At 35.3% G+C, this 15,095-nt stretch overlaps 1 protein-coding gene across 1 annotated transcript in view; it reads left to right on the plus strand.

Moving 5' to 3' along the window:
- FBXW7 (F-box and WD repeat domain containing 7) overlaps nt 1-15,095 on the plus strand; it is a 219,574-nt gene that overhangs the window by 59,551 nt on the left and 144,928 nt on the right. The window contains exon 2 of the mRNA XM_052654428.1: nt 6,534-6,580. The gene's annotated coding sequence lies outside the window, so the exon portion shown is untranslated. The remainder of the gene's footprint in view (nt 1-6,533; nt 6,581-15,095) is intronic.

Genomic DNA, 15,095 nt, shown 5'->3' on the forward strand with positions numbered 1-15,095 from the left:
AAGGAGTGCTTCAAGGCTGTACATTGTTAACTTGTTAATTTAACTCATATGCTGAGGACATCATGCAAAATGCCATGCTGGATGAGTCACAAGCTGGAATAATATCAATTATTATTGATAATAATCTGGGGGAAATATCAGTAACCTCAGATATGCAGACAATAGATACCACCCTCATGGCAGGAAGCTAAGAGGAGCTAAAGAGGTGATGAAAGCAAAAGAGCAGAGTGAAAAAGCTGCCTTAAAACTCATCATTCAAGAAATGAAGATCATGGCATTTAGTCCCATCACTTCATGGCAAATAGATGGGGGAAAATGGAAACAATGGCAGAATTTATTTTCTTGGGCTCCAAAATCCCTGAGGACAGTGAATGCAACCATGAAATGAAAAGACACTTGCTGCTTGGAAGAAAAGCTAAGACAAACCTGGACAGCGTATTAAAAAGCAGAGACATCACTGTGCTGAAAAAGGGGTGCAGATAGTCAAAGCTATGATTTTTCCAGTATTCATGTTACAGATTTGAGGGTTGGACCATAAAGAAGGCTGGGTGCTGAAGAATTGACGCTTTTGAACTGTGGTGCTGGAGAAGACTCTTGAGAGTCCCTTGGACTACATGGAGATCAAACCAGTCAATCCTAAAGGAAATCAGTCCTGAATATTCATTGGAAGGACTGATGCTGAAGCTGCCATACTTTGGTCACCTGATGCAAAGAGCCAACTCATTGGAAAAGACCCTGATGCTGGGAAAGATTGAGGGCAGGAGGAGAAGGTAACAGAAGATGAGATGGTTGGATGGCGTCACTGACTGAATGGACATGAGTTTGAGCAAACTCCGGGAAGTAGTGAAGGACAGGGAAGCCAGGCGTGCTGCAGTCCATGGGATCACAGAGAGTCGGATATGACGTAGCATCTAAATAATAGCTGTGCAATTGAACTGCAACAGGAGGATATTCTGTACAGTGGTTATATGTTACTGCAATAAAATGATCAACTGGGACTTGTGTTGATTTAAGGAGTATGAAAGATAAAAGACCCAGGCTTAATAAGAAGTATGTTGTAAGAATTGGCAGTTGACTAGAACTGTGAATACTTTTAGAAATACTTTGAAAGATTGCGGAAATGTTGAAGAAAAATGATCAGAGCATAACTTTATGAAGGTATGATTGTGTAGTGAATATGATTATAAAAATGCAGGTGAGTTGTACTGAAACTTACATCATATCACATTTTAATAACTGGGGAAAGGAAGAGATTTTTGTTTCTCTTTAAATTTGTTGGTAGTATCTATGAGACTGTCATCAGAACATTGAGAGATTTTTTTGAAACTTCTTGAGGTATTGTGTAAACAATCCTTTGCAGTTTTGCAGCCATCAGGCAAGAAGCTTGAGAGGATAAAGTACTGAGTGCTGTTTCTTTAGTATGGAAATAGAAGTACAGCATGAGCTTTTTAAAGTAAAAATTTACATCTTTTACAAAAAAGTATAATAGTTGCAGCTTTTTGAATACGTGGAAGATAAAATAGCATTTAGTTCTCTATAAGGTAGGGGTAAACTATTAATTTGAACTGGGTTGGTTTGTGAAATATTGTAATTTGGCTAAATTGAATGTGTGGTGGGCAGTTGGAAAAGTGATTTGAAATGCTTTGTTTCAGATTAAGATCTGATATATATGTAACAACTTAGAACTGTTGACTAGCTGTAACGTTGCTTTTTAAAGATTTTTTGCCAATCTGGCTGTAACTTTTCCACCTCTAAAATTGAAGTAGAAAACAATGAAAAATAACAGAATCCTAAGAAGGCATATTATTAGCACTATTTAAAGATGCTAGTTTTTCAAATACCAGTGTTTATATAAATATAGTTACCATTCATGAGCAATTTTTATTAGATTTACTGCTGATTGAACAGTGTGTAGTCACTGAATTCACTGAATCCCCTTTTGTTTTAGGGGAAGACTGTTCTGCTTATACCTCGACTGTCCTCTCTGGGATCTTTAGTATATTATCAGAAACTGTAAAGTTAGATAGTTTTCCTAGCCAACCTGTGTCTAGTCCTGTAGGTTCTTTAGATTTAGGATGAGATCTCTTGGCTCTCTGCTTCAGAATAGACCCTTAGGGATGATTCAGGTCCTTCTGTTAGTGTTTGTCTCTCTTTTTTTGGTGAGATGTGTGACCTCTGGGGAGATCTCCTTACATTCAATAATTTGGTTTTTATCTTTTAGGTAGATAAGACCATCTTCTCTTGAGGGAGATTTTTTCCTCCGTATGTTCTAAAGTGCCTCAAGCTAATTCTTTCGTTCATTTCAAAAGTTACCAAAGTGGAAACTGTGTCTTAATTTGTTCTTAGTGAGAACTTGCAATTTAGAGAGGTAAGTTTCTGAATTAGAAGCAGGTGCCTGGCCTGAGAGTGGATTGACTAATGCGAACAGTCAGTTTTGGGAAAGTGTTGCTTGGGTCACCTTGTATCTAAGAACCACAGCTCAATGTTGACGGGATATTTGGAGAGATCGCTGTCAGGCCGGATTCATAGGTAGAGCACCCCAAGACTGAGGAGGGTTCCTGTGAGGATTCAGTGAGTCATCCGAAGTCAAGTTTGTCCAAAGGATTCCTCAGGGAATTGTTCAGGGGCCTGACCTGTTAGGGCCTATGCCATTCTGTTCCTCTGAACTTTGTCTTGAAACTTACATGACAGCTCTACCCCACGGCAAATAGGTTGTTGTGAGTAATAAGATGGCTTTCCATCAATGATAAAAGCTCTCGGATCTGACCAAATAATGATATTTAATTTAGAGAGAAATTGGTAAGATTAAAAAAAGTTATTTAGGTAAATATAATGGAAAGATAGATAAAAAGGACATACAGATAAAACTTTATATTTTAGTTAAAGAAGGTGTCACTGTAAGTATCAACGTAAAATATTTTAGGTATGTAGGAATGATTACCCAAAAGACTTTTCTTCAAATGATTATTGGTTTTTAAAAGTCTTAAAATTTTCTGAAAAACTGGGCCAAGTAGTGTGCCTTAAAGGTTTTATGAATTTTTATGGATTCCTGGCTTGGCCATCTGATTGCTTTTAGAATCAACTTCTGAGTTAGCTATTAACACTTTTAATATGCGTGAAGTTATACATCTATGAACGTAAGTTGAGCCTATGTAGAAATATTCATTAGCAGGACTTCATGCAAAACTTCATTTGCTATTAGTAGAAAATCATAAGGAATCATTTCTTGGTAAAGTTTATTTTTACATTGAAACTGTTCTTAAAACTTATTATACAAAATAACTAGATATATTTAATTTACTTTTATGCAGCCTATATGACTAAATACATTGTTAGGAGATCCAGATTTTCAAATTATTGAGTTATAGACCTGGATGTATGATGGCCTGGAGTTACTTAACTGAGAAGTTAGTTTTCAAATTATTGAGTTACAGACCTGGATGTATGATGACCTGGAGTTACTTAACTGAGAAGTGATTTTTCATCTATTTTAAAAAGATAAGCTTAAAAATAATAATTGAAGTATAATTTATATACAGAAAAGTACAGATGAGCTTTTGTATATTGATGAACTTTTGCAAAGTGAACACACACACACACAAACTTGTAACCATACCCTAGTTCAAGATATCAATTAAAGCCCCCTGTGACCTGTCCCAGTCAAGTAACTCGTTCACTGCAAAGTTTGTTGTTGGGACTGTGCAATCAGAGATTAGTTTGGCTTGTTTTCGATTTGATAGGCTAGAATTATATGTGCGCTTCCTCTCCCCCCACCCAGCTTCTTTCATACAGCATTGTGTTTGTGAGATGTGTCCTATTTGTGCGTGTATCCTATTCTGTGTATGGCATTAGTTTTCTCATTTTCACTGAGGTTTAGGATACCCTTGTATGAATTTACTGAAGTTTATTTCTCCCTTCTCCTGCCAATGGACATTTGGGTCATGTGTAGTTTTGGGCTGTTTAAATAATGCTGCTGTGATAAATCTTGTACATATCTTTCTGTGCACAAATATACACATTTCTATTGACTATATACCCAGGAGTTGTATTGCTTAGTCATTGCGTATATGTATTTTCACCTTTAGTGAAGTTGCTGATTTGTGTCCGACTCTTTGCGATTCCATGGACTGTAGCCTACCAGGCTCCTCCATCAATACAGTTTTCCAGGCAAGAGTACTAGAGTGGGTTGCCATTTCCTTCTCCAGGGGATCTTCCCAACCCAGGGATCGAACCCAGGTCTCCCACATTGCAGGGCAGATGCTTTACCCTCTGAGCCACCAGGGAAGCCCTGAAAACCTTCACGTTTAGTAGATATTTCCAAATAATTTTCCACGCTGGTTATACCCGTTTCCATTTCTCTGTGCAGTGCATGACAATGCCATTTGCGGCACATGCTTGCTTACACTTGGTATTCCCCGATTTTTCTGTTAAAACCCAGTCATTTTGGTGAGTAGAAGTATCTTGTGTTGTTTATCTGTGTTTTCTTGAGGACTAGTGATGTTGAGGACCGTTTCAGTATGTATGTTGGATTTTGAAATTATTTTTTATAAAATTTTGTTTTGTCTTCATCTTAAAAATCAGCTTGTCTTTTTCTTGATGATTTAGAATGTTTTGGTTTTTTTTTCTTTTAAAAAAAACATATTTTGTACCTGAGTCCTTTGGACATGTGCATTGAGAATATCTTTCCTACTCTGTAGCTTGCATTTTCATTTTAAGAACACTATTTTTTAAGGAAGTCCAGTTTGCTGTGTTTATCTTTGTCTTGTTTAAGAAATCTTCATCTGCCTCAAAGTCATGATGATATTCTCCCATCATCTCACAGCTTTATTGTTCTAAACTTCATTGTTTAGGTCTCTAACATACTGTTTTCTTCCTCCTTTTCCATGGCCTGTGGATGGATGTGATTAATTGATTGGTTTTGATTTTAACAGTAGTGGTGATAGAAAATGTTTTTATTCTATTTGTATTTATGGTATTGTAATTTTTGAATGGTAACATTTTCTGCTAGTTATTCTGTTGGTTCTTTTAAAAGGAATTTAAAAACATCTTTTTAAAAACTGAATTCTAAAAGAGGCAATCAGTTTTAGTGTATACTATGTCATATTCTGTCTTATTTGTTTTGTGTTTGAGGAGTCATAGTATGATGCTTTAAAGACATTGGGTTGTGCAGTCAATGACAGCGACCGTATATAAGCAGGTGACTGAATCTCTGTAAAGCTTGGTTTTGTAATCTGCGAAATGGAGAGTGAATAAGGTGATTAAAAAAGAGATATATAACCTTTTTCAAATCTTGAGTGATGTGCCTGGCAAATAACAAGAGCACTATAACATTTAGTGCTTAATCTTGAATTTTTGAACTTTGTTTTGAAAATTATTTTGACTTGAAATTTGACAGAAAAGATGCTTAGTGTGTTTATTATAAAATTATTTACAACTAACTTTTGTAAGTCATAAAATTAATTTGTAAGTTTATGCCTTTCTTTGAAATCTTTTAAATTTTTTTAGCATCAACATAGGGTAGATTTTAAAATACTTCCTTATGCTAATTTTTTAAATAAAATTTAATACTTTATGAAGTATCATTCTGTCTAGTTTAGTCACTAAGTCATGTCTGACTGTTTTGCAACCTCCATGGATTGTAGCCTGCCAGGCTCCTCTGTCCGTGGGTTTTCCCAGGCAAGAATACTAGGGTGGGTTGTCATTTTCTTCTCCAGGGGGTCTTCCTGACCCACGGATGGAACCTGCGTCTCCTACATTTTCAGGTGGATTCTTACCAATGAGCTATCAGGGAAACCCCTTCTATTTCATTGTCCCCAATTCTGTAGGTGCTAGAGTTACATTTTCTAGCTGCTACTCGGAGAAGGCAATGACAACCCATTCCAGTACTCTTGCCTGGAAAATCCCATGGCTGGAGGAGCCTGGTAGGCTGCAGTCCAGGGTTCCTAAGAGTTGGACATGACTGAGCGATTTCCCATTCATTTTTCACTTTCATGCATTGGAGAAGGCAATGGCAACCCACTCCAGTGTTGATGCCTGGAGAATCCCAGGGACGGGGGAGCCTGGTGGGCTGCCGTCTATGGGGTCACACAGAGTCTGACAGGACTGAAGTGACTTAGCAGCAGCAGCAGCTGCTACTTAAAAAGGTGTTGGTAACTAGATACTAGAATGTAGAGCTGACATTGTATGTGATAATTAGGGGCAGTTTAACATATGAATGCTTTTCTAAGAAATTGTTAGCATGCTGTTGTCTTGGTCTGTAATTTTTAAGATTTGATTCGTTATAGAGCTGTCAATATCCTGATAATTCATTAGCTTCTCCATTTAAACCTTGAATTATTTATAAGTTTAGGAAAAATTTTGTTAATCATTTGGCAAAGTTCAGCAGGTGCTTTGGATTTTAAAGCAGTGTGGAAAAACAAATTGCTATTATGTAAATAGGATTCCCGGGTAGACTTTATAGATCAGGGGTAACTTCTGAAGTTGAGAAATTACTCCTCATATATTTGTTTTATTTGTTTTTTTTATTATTTTAGGGAGTCTCAACCATCAGTGAGATTTTTAAAAGGCTATCAAATATTTGGTAAGTCTGTATTCTCCATGTTAAATACTTTGCATGTTACTTAAGTTTATATGTATATTACATTAATGACATAATAATAGCCTGTGTAAACTATAACTTATATTTTTTTTAATTTTTACCTGGTACTTGAATTTCTTCTCTTTATACTTATTCTGATCTTCTGATTCTTTCTTTGTATCAAGAAAATTTTTCTAGCTTGCAGGCTGAGTATTAAAAGAATTCAAAGAAATTAATAGTCTTCATGGAAAGACATACTAATATATTTTGTGAATGAAACAGGATTTTCCTCTTATAAGATTTTTGTAATAGCTGTTAGTAGCTGTTGATACTAGTACAAACACCAAGATTGTTAAGCTATACCTTACTTTACTCCTTACCTTAGGTCCAGTTCATCACAGTAAACCAATGTGAAGACTCTGATCAGACCTTACACTGTTTCTTAGTAATAACCTTTTAGTATGAATATTTGATAGGTGCCTGTAAATCAAAATCATAAACTTTTGATTTCATGAGATGGTGCTTTACATTTTTTATTTTTGAGTGAAAGTAGAATTAATCTCAGAATGTGTTTTACTTCGTTGTATAATATTTTAGATTTTTGTGCTATGGTGACTATATAGACGTTTAACAATGCTTTGGTTACTGATGATAGATTTAAAAATTATTAGATATACGTCGACAGTGAGGGAAGTACTGAGGCATTGGTTGCTAATCAAGTGGCATATGTAGTTTTTGATTATTTTAATATAGTCAATAAAATATTTTTAGGAATGAATACTAAGAAAATTAGTATCTTGATTAAGAAAATTAAGATATTAATAATAAACATTGATTTGTTTTATTATACTTTTTAATGTGTTTGAAAAAATAAGTTTTCAACCAAATGATATTTTAAAATTTCAATAGTAATCATAGTTGATATAAGTATTCAACAAATTATACTACCCTGTTGAATATTTATAATAAATGTAACATTGTTAGGAGCAAATGATGCTACAAAAATCTCTTATACAAAATTTTACTACTTAAAATGTGGTAATTGATTTCTGGAGATGTATTAAGTAGAAAAAAAGAATTCCTGGTGGCCCAGATAGTAAAGAATGTGCCTACAATGTGGGAGACCTGGGTGTGAGCCTTGGGTCAGGAAGATCCCCAGGAGAAGGGAAAAGAAACCACCGCATCATTCTTGCCTGGAGAATTCCATGGACAGAGGAGCCTGGTGGGCTACAGTCCTCTGTCACAAAGAGTCAGACACCACTGAACAACTAACACTTTCCCATTAAGTAGAAAAAGTAATTTATGGCCATTTTTTTCCCCCATTGATGTAGATAATTTGAGTTAGTTTGAGTGAAGCGGTCTTTGTATTGTATGTATTTTTGGCATGTATTATATTTTAGCAAATTTTTTAGTATATTCAGAGTTTCAGAGTTGTGTAATCATCACTGCTATCTAGTTTTAGAAGCATCTCCACTCCTCTAACACCTTAGGCAACAAGTAATATACTTTTTCTATGAATTGCCTATTTTGGACTTTTCTTTCTTTGTCTCTCTCTCTCCCCCTGTCCTGCCCACCAAGTCTTAATTGTGGTGTGCAAGATCTTTAGTTGCTGAATGAGAACTCTTTTTTTTTTTTTTTTTTTTATTTGCGGCATGTGGGATCTAGGTCCCTGACCAAGGATTGAACCTGGCCCCCTGCATTGGGACCACTGGGCCTTTACCACTGGACTGCCAGGGAAGTCCCTGGACGTTTCTTGTAAATGGAATCATGCGGTGTCTTTGTGTCTGGTTTCTTTCACTTAATATTTTCAGAGTTCACCCATGTGGTAGTGTGTATCATTCATTTTTATGGCCAAAAAATACTCCATTATATACCTCATTTTATCCATTTATCAGTTGATCTATGTTTAGGCGTAGGAATGCTTCTGCAGTGAACATTCTTATGTAATTTTTTTGTGCACTATAGTTTCATTTCCTTTGGGTGTATGCTTATAAGAGACAGAATTACAAGTTAGTATAGTAATTCTGGTTCCTCTGCCTTTTCTAAAACCAGCTTGAACTGGAAGTTCACGGTTCACATATTGCTGAAGCCTGGCTTGGAGAATTTTGAGCATTACTTTACTAGCTTGTGAGATGAGTACAATTGTGCGGTAGTTTGAACATTCTTTGGCATTGCTTTTCTTTGGGATTGGAATGAAAACTGACCTTTTCCAGTCCTGTGGCCACTGCTGAGTTTTCCAAATTTGCTGGCATATTGATGGACAGGGAGGCCTGGCGTACTGCGATTCATGGGGTCTCAAAGAGTTGGACACGACTGAGCGACTGAACTGAACTGATAGTAACTCTGTATAACTCTGAGAAACTGTTAAAATGGATGTTAGTCTCACCACAGTGTATGAGAGTGCCAATTTCTGCACACTCTTGAAGACATTGATTGTTATGCTATCAATCTTGTTTGTATTTTAGCCATCCTGTTGGATATGAAATGACATTTCATTGTGGTTTTGATTTTCATTTCCGTAATGACTAATGATGAGCATTATTTCGTGTGCTTATTGGCTATTTGCATATATTTTTTAAAGAAATGTCTGTCCAAATCCTTGGTCCATTTTTTAGTTAGGTTGTCTTTGTATTGTTAAACGATACACATTCTTTATATATTCTAGAAACTAGCCTTTTATGAGATAATATAATTTGTAAATACTTTCTTCCCCATCTGTGGATTGTCTTTTCATTTTCTTTCTGGTGTCCTTTGAAGCACAAAATTTTTTAATTTTGATGAAGTCTAATTTATCTTTTTTCTTCAGTTGCTTATGCTTTTGGTTTCATATTTCAAGTTTATATTTAAATAAATATTCATTTGATAGTATAGGTTTGTGACAAGGTTTTAATTATCCCAGGACTGTAAAGCATTGACATTTCTTGTGTTTGACAACCAAATCCCAAAGGAAGCAATTAGCCCTGTATTTGTGCTTCAGTTCCTCAGCTAATTGTTTTAAGCAAAACATTGTGTTTTGATCTCATATGTTGCCATGAAAACGTTAGCTGTGTGTGATATGTATATTGATAAAAGTCTCATGAATTCATAGTTAGTATTTTGGATTGGAGAACTAAAATAGTTTATCATGCTATTTATTGCACATTTGATTTCACACCTTAATAAATCATTGCTTTTTAGGCTAAGAGTATTATCAGAGATTATTTTAATCTTTTCCTGTGAGGAGAAAGTAGATTTTGAGAATCTTATTGATTTTAATCTTGTGCAAGTTATTTGTAACAATGATATTTTGATGTTTTTGTAAATCTACAAATGGAACATGTATATTTTTCTTCTGCTCTATGGAGTATGTGCATTTTTAATTTTTATGGAACCATTTTGTTTTTTTACTTTTTTACATTATGGGTTTTTTTTTAATCAATTGAATGCATATCTCAAAAGGTATTAGCCTATAATGTTGTCTAATTTAGTTTTTTAGAGAAATGGGTGTAACAGTGGAGTGTCACTACTCTTAGTAGATTGGCTTTCTGTGTAATGCAAGGTTGTAATACAGTGTAACATAATTTTTATTTGGGGAATTTACTTTGGTATCTTCCTTATAATTTAATACTATTCTATGTTAACTGCAAGGGATTCCCTTGTAGCTCAGTCGGTAGAGAATCTGCCTGCAGTGCAGGAGACCCGGGTTCTATCCCTGGGTTGAGAAGATCCCCTGAAGAAGGAAATGGCAACCCACTCCAGTATCCTTGCCTGGAAAATCTCATGGACACAGGAGCTTGGTGCCCTGCAGTCCATGGGGTCGCCAAGAGTCGGGCACGACTGAGTGACTAACACTTATTTACTTACTTATGTTAACTGCAAATGAAAGTCTATTTTAATGAAATTTTATAGTTAAGATTGTTTATATTCTTTTTGTTAGTTGATTTTAAATCATAGTGTTCATTGGTGAACACTCACTTAAGTGCCCATTGGATGGGTGATTCTCTTCTTTATGTTTATAGTTTGTGTTGTACTATCCACTGACATGTTGCAATGGAAAAGGAAATAAAAACTGACATCTCATTCATAGTGGTGTTAAATTTTCAATTGTGATAAAAAATAAGGAAAAGATTTAGCTGAGAGAGTTACCTCCTTCTATGGTTGTATGTCAAATATGGTGATTAAGAGGATTTTGATGACCTCTTTTATGACTGAGTTAAGGCAAAATGGCTTTTGTGTACTCTTCTTTTCCCCTTCCCTTCTCTTGTTCTGTAAGCTTACTAGCATGATCATTGAATCCATATTAATCCTCTTTTAGTATATATACTTGAAATGAGGTTCTAATATTCGTAGAGACATCTTATTCTTACAGGGGTTTTAAGAATTGCCCTTTAGTTAATCCATTAATTTGTCTCTGAAGTCAGTAGGGGCAGCCTTATTCTACAGGGGGCAGCTTCTCAGCACGTGTGCTAGAGTTTGCCCCTCTGCTGATCTCTAATAGCTCCTCGGAGATATTGGTCAGGGTTATATGGGTATAAACTGTTCTTCATCAGAAGGGCCTTTCACTGCTCTCTAATCTTACTCAGGAAAGCTCAGCTGGACTTGAATTATTCTAAATGTCACACTGTTTTTTGCACAAATGTCTGAAAGCTATCACACAGTAGTATTGACTGTTTTTTTCTCCCAATGCAGTTACTGTAGTAACCACATTATGCAGAGAAGTTGTCCTAAAAGCTTTTTCCTTCAGAACTTACTTCATGCAGGTTCTCTGCCTTATCACACTTAATCTTGAAAAATACCTTCTTCTCTTTCTCTGTCTTTCCTATTCTCACTGAGCTTGTTTGATTTATAATTGTCTCTAGGTATCCAATTTCTCAGTTTCTGGTCAACTTACCTTGCAGCTTGACAATTGTTTCTATTAGAGTTCTGCTTCCTCAAATGAAATTAAGCCAGTTTTCTTACCTTACCCAGGTAGGTAGACATTGGTTAGGCTGATGAGAGTGTTCTCTGTCATCCCCAAGACATGACTAAGGTTCAGTTGCTAATCTGAACCTTTCTCATCCTGTCCTACCATTTCCATTATTTGGTATTTTGCTTCTTCTTACCACTCACTTCTCTGTTGTCTTTTGCAATACTGTGTTGATATATGCATGTAAATAGTTGTTGAAATAGTAAATGAAATTGTTACCTAAGTTTCCCAATCTGTTTAGTCTATTTTTTTTTTGTTTTTCAGACAACAGTTTTAACCATTCAGTTGATCTCATATACATGCTCGATAACATCTTTGATCAACTCTTGTCCGTACCTGTTAATATTAGTTATCATATTTTGGTCCTGAGCTTAACTAATGAGGCAGATGATAGAAGTAAGGATCACGGAGGTTGTGATCTGCTTATAATTTCACAGGTAATGGTGAAATTGAAAATGAAAGTGTCTTCACATGTCTTACGGTTTTCACAGAAAACCTCAGATAGCAATGATCAAATCTTGATACAATATTGAAAGAAAAGCTATTTAAAAGCAGCAGAAAATGACTGAAAGTAGGTAAAAGTCAGAAGAGAGGTTACACTTTAAAGCCTGAAAGTGTGTCTGAGTTGTATGTTTGTGGCTTCCTTGCTTTTGGCTGCGTCCCAGCCTTCTGTGTAGTTCCAGTTGCGCAGGACAGAAGTTAGACCTAGCCAAGCAGCTGGAAATCCTGGAAGCAAGTGAACCACAGAAAACTAAATGGATTCTACCCTTTCCGTTTGTATAAATTTGCCTATTTTAGATATTTCATATATGTGGAATCTCCTCCAGCATTTGTTGTTTTGTGTCGGGCTTATTTCACTTGGCATAATGTTTTCGAATTACATCTGTGTTGGAGCATGTGGAATTTCCTTCCTTTTTATGGCTGAATTATATTCCATTGAAATAGTCCATATTTAATTTATCTGTTCATCTGTTGTTGGACACTTGACTTCTCTTCACTTTTTGGTTGTTGTGAATAATACTGCAGTGAACTTCAGTGTTACAAGTACCTGAGTCCTCTGTGTTTAGCTCTTTGAGAAGCTGCCAAACTGATTTGCCTGGCGGCTTCACCGTTTACATTACCATCAGTGATTTGCAAGGGTTCTATTTTCTCCACTTCCTCATCAGTGCTCGTTATTTCCTGTCTATAGTACCTTTGAGGGGCAGATTCCTTAGGATTTTCTACATAAACAAAAATAGTCATGTGAACAGAGACAGTTTTACTTCCTTTCAGTCTTTTGTTTTTTTTTATATTCATAGATAGGACTTTCATAGATACTCTTTATCTGGCTGAAAAAGTTCTTTGTTGACTGGTTTTGTCTGTTTTAAATCATTAATGGTATTTGCTTTTATTACTGACTCCTGCATCTGTTGCCACAATCATAGAGGTTTTCTCTTAAACTATTAATGTGGTTGAATTACATTAATTATTTTTCATGTTAACCCAACATTCCTAGATAAACTTTACTTTGTCAAAATGCATTATTGTTTTTGTATATCACTGAATTTGATTTGCTGAAAATTTTGTCAGAACTGGAAATTGTCCTCTTTTCCTCTATTTTGTGTAATACTGCTGCTGCTGCTAAGTCACGTCAGTCGTGTCCGACTCTGTGTGACCCCATAGACGGCAGCCCACCAGGCTCCCAATACTAGAATATCTGTATGCCAAATAGTTTGTATAAATCTGGTATATTTGGTCCTATTTTTGGTAGAATTCACCAGTGAAATAATCTTGGTCAAGAGTATTTTTTGATGGGAGGTTTTAGATTTTTGGATTTTTTTTATTCTTAATGGTTTGATTTTTTTATGGGTAAGTCAGCTGTTTTAGTAACTGATGCTTTCATAGTTAATCCATTTTTCTGTTATGTAATCTGGTTACTGGATTGGATTTTTTTCTCTCTTTTAAAATAGTAATTTTACTCATTTAGTTTCATTGGGTTAAACTAATGAAGAGAGCTACATCTTAAGCTTTAGTGATTTTTTAAAAGTATATATAGATGTATATAAATTGTCTTCTGTTCACACATACGTCACATAGGTTTTGAATTTCTTTGAATTTTGAGATTCAGATTAAAAACAATAAAGTGTGTTTCAATATTTTGGCTTCAGTGCTAAAGAGGACTTTATTGTAGTTTTGTACTATAGAATCCTTATAGTAGCTTTCTGTGTGTGTGTGTGGTGGGGGGAGGGGTCCTATGTTGTAGTATCGTCTTGTCAGAAAACACTTGATTTTGTTTGATTTAAGGTCGGTGGATGCCAGACACCCCCTCTCCCCTGCCCCTGCCCAGTACATTTACTGCGACCCCAGCACAGCCTCATTTCTGATCAAAACGTGTTTCTTCCCTAAACTGTAATGTGAACTTATGATGATCTGTGATAGTTTTAGCCTAACTCAGAGTATACACAGCAGGGAAATTTGAAAAATACCCAGAACATTAAAAAATAATTATTTAGTATATGTTCTCAGTAGTTTAATAAGTTAACAAAACTCCTGTTATTTCCTATTTTTCAATTGCTAAGTTTAAAAGGTTTTAAAAACTCTTTTTGAAAGTTTAAATCTATAGATCTTTTCTTTATGTGCTGTTACACTTCTTGAAATTTGTTAGTAATTTTTTTTTTTCCTTCTCCTAATGTCACATAAGATTTGAATTCTTGGGACAAAACTGTGGCAATAGTGGGTAATTCTTTTAATATTACCACTTCTTTCTCTTATTCAGTTATGTAGTTATTGCCTGGCAAATGTCTGAAAAGATGTTTTAACACAAATTTAAAGATTTTTGTAGGTATAATTAGCAGATAATTTGTTGGGTTTTGGCTAAAATAGTCTGAGTTGGGGGTATATTTCATTTAATATGAGTGTAGTGGTGTACTTATATGGAGATCAGTCATGACCATGTTAAATTTAACATGCCCGTGTTACATCACTGCTAACTTTCCCATTGTAGGCAGGTGTCCTTATCTCCAGTGGCTCTGGGCATCATGACCGGAATATACGTAGAGGGCATATACAGAATGAAATATACAGAGAGGGCATATACAGAATGAAATATACGTAGAGGGCATGTACAGTATGAAATAGACATAGAGGGCATATACAGAATGAAATATACATAGAGGGCATGTACAGAATGAAAGTGTCCTTGATGGCTGCTGCTAAAAGTATGAGCACACTAATACTAGTAGCAGCAAAGCAGGCACCAGGTTTGAAATTTGAAATGTACAGAGTTGGAATCAAGTCTATGGAACCGTTTGCAGATTTTACCTATCTAAAACTGTAAGATTACATTTTCATCCTATGCATTCAGCATGTTGGTCCTTCTGTATAGCAAAATAATTGATAATATAATATGTATGATTGTATAATCACCAAATGCTTTTCCTATTTTAGTTGAAATAGCATATTTAATAAAATTAAAATATGTGATTTCATCTGCTTATTGGAGCACTCTAGTAAAGCAAGTGTGAAATGATAGACTTCTGATTTGAAAGTAAAGTTAAAGGTATATTTTGTTATATTTACATTTATTTAAGAGTT

Source organism: Budorcas taxicolor, chromosome 17, assembly GCF_023091745.1.
Source record: "Budorcas taxicolor isolate Tak-1 chromosome 17, Takin1.1, whole genome shotgun sequence".
Classification (NCBI taxonomy): domain Eukaryota; kingdom Metazoa; phylum Chordata; class Mammalia; order Artiodactyla; family Bovidae; genus Budorcas; species Budorcas taxicolor.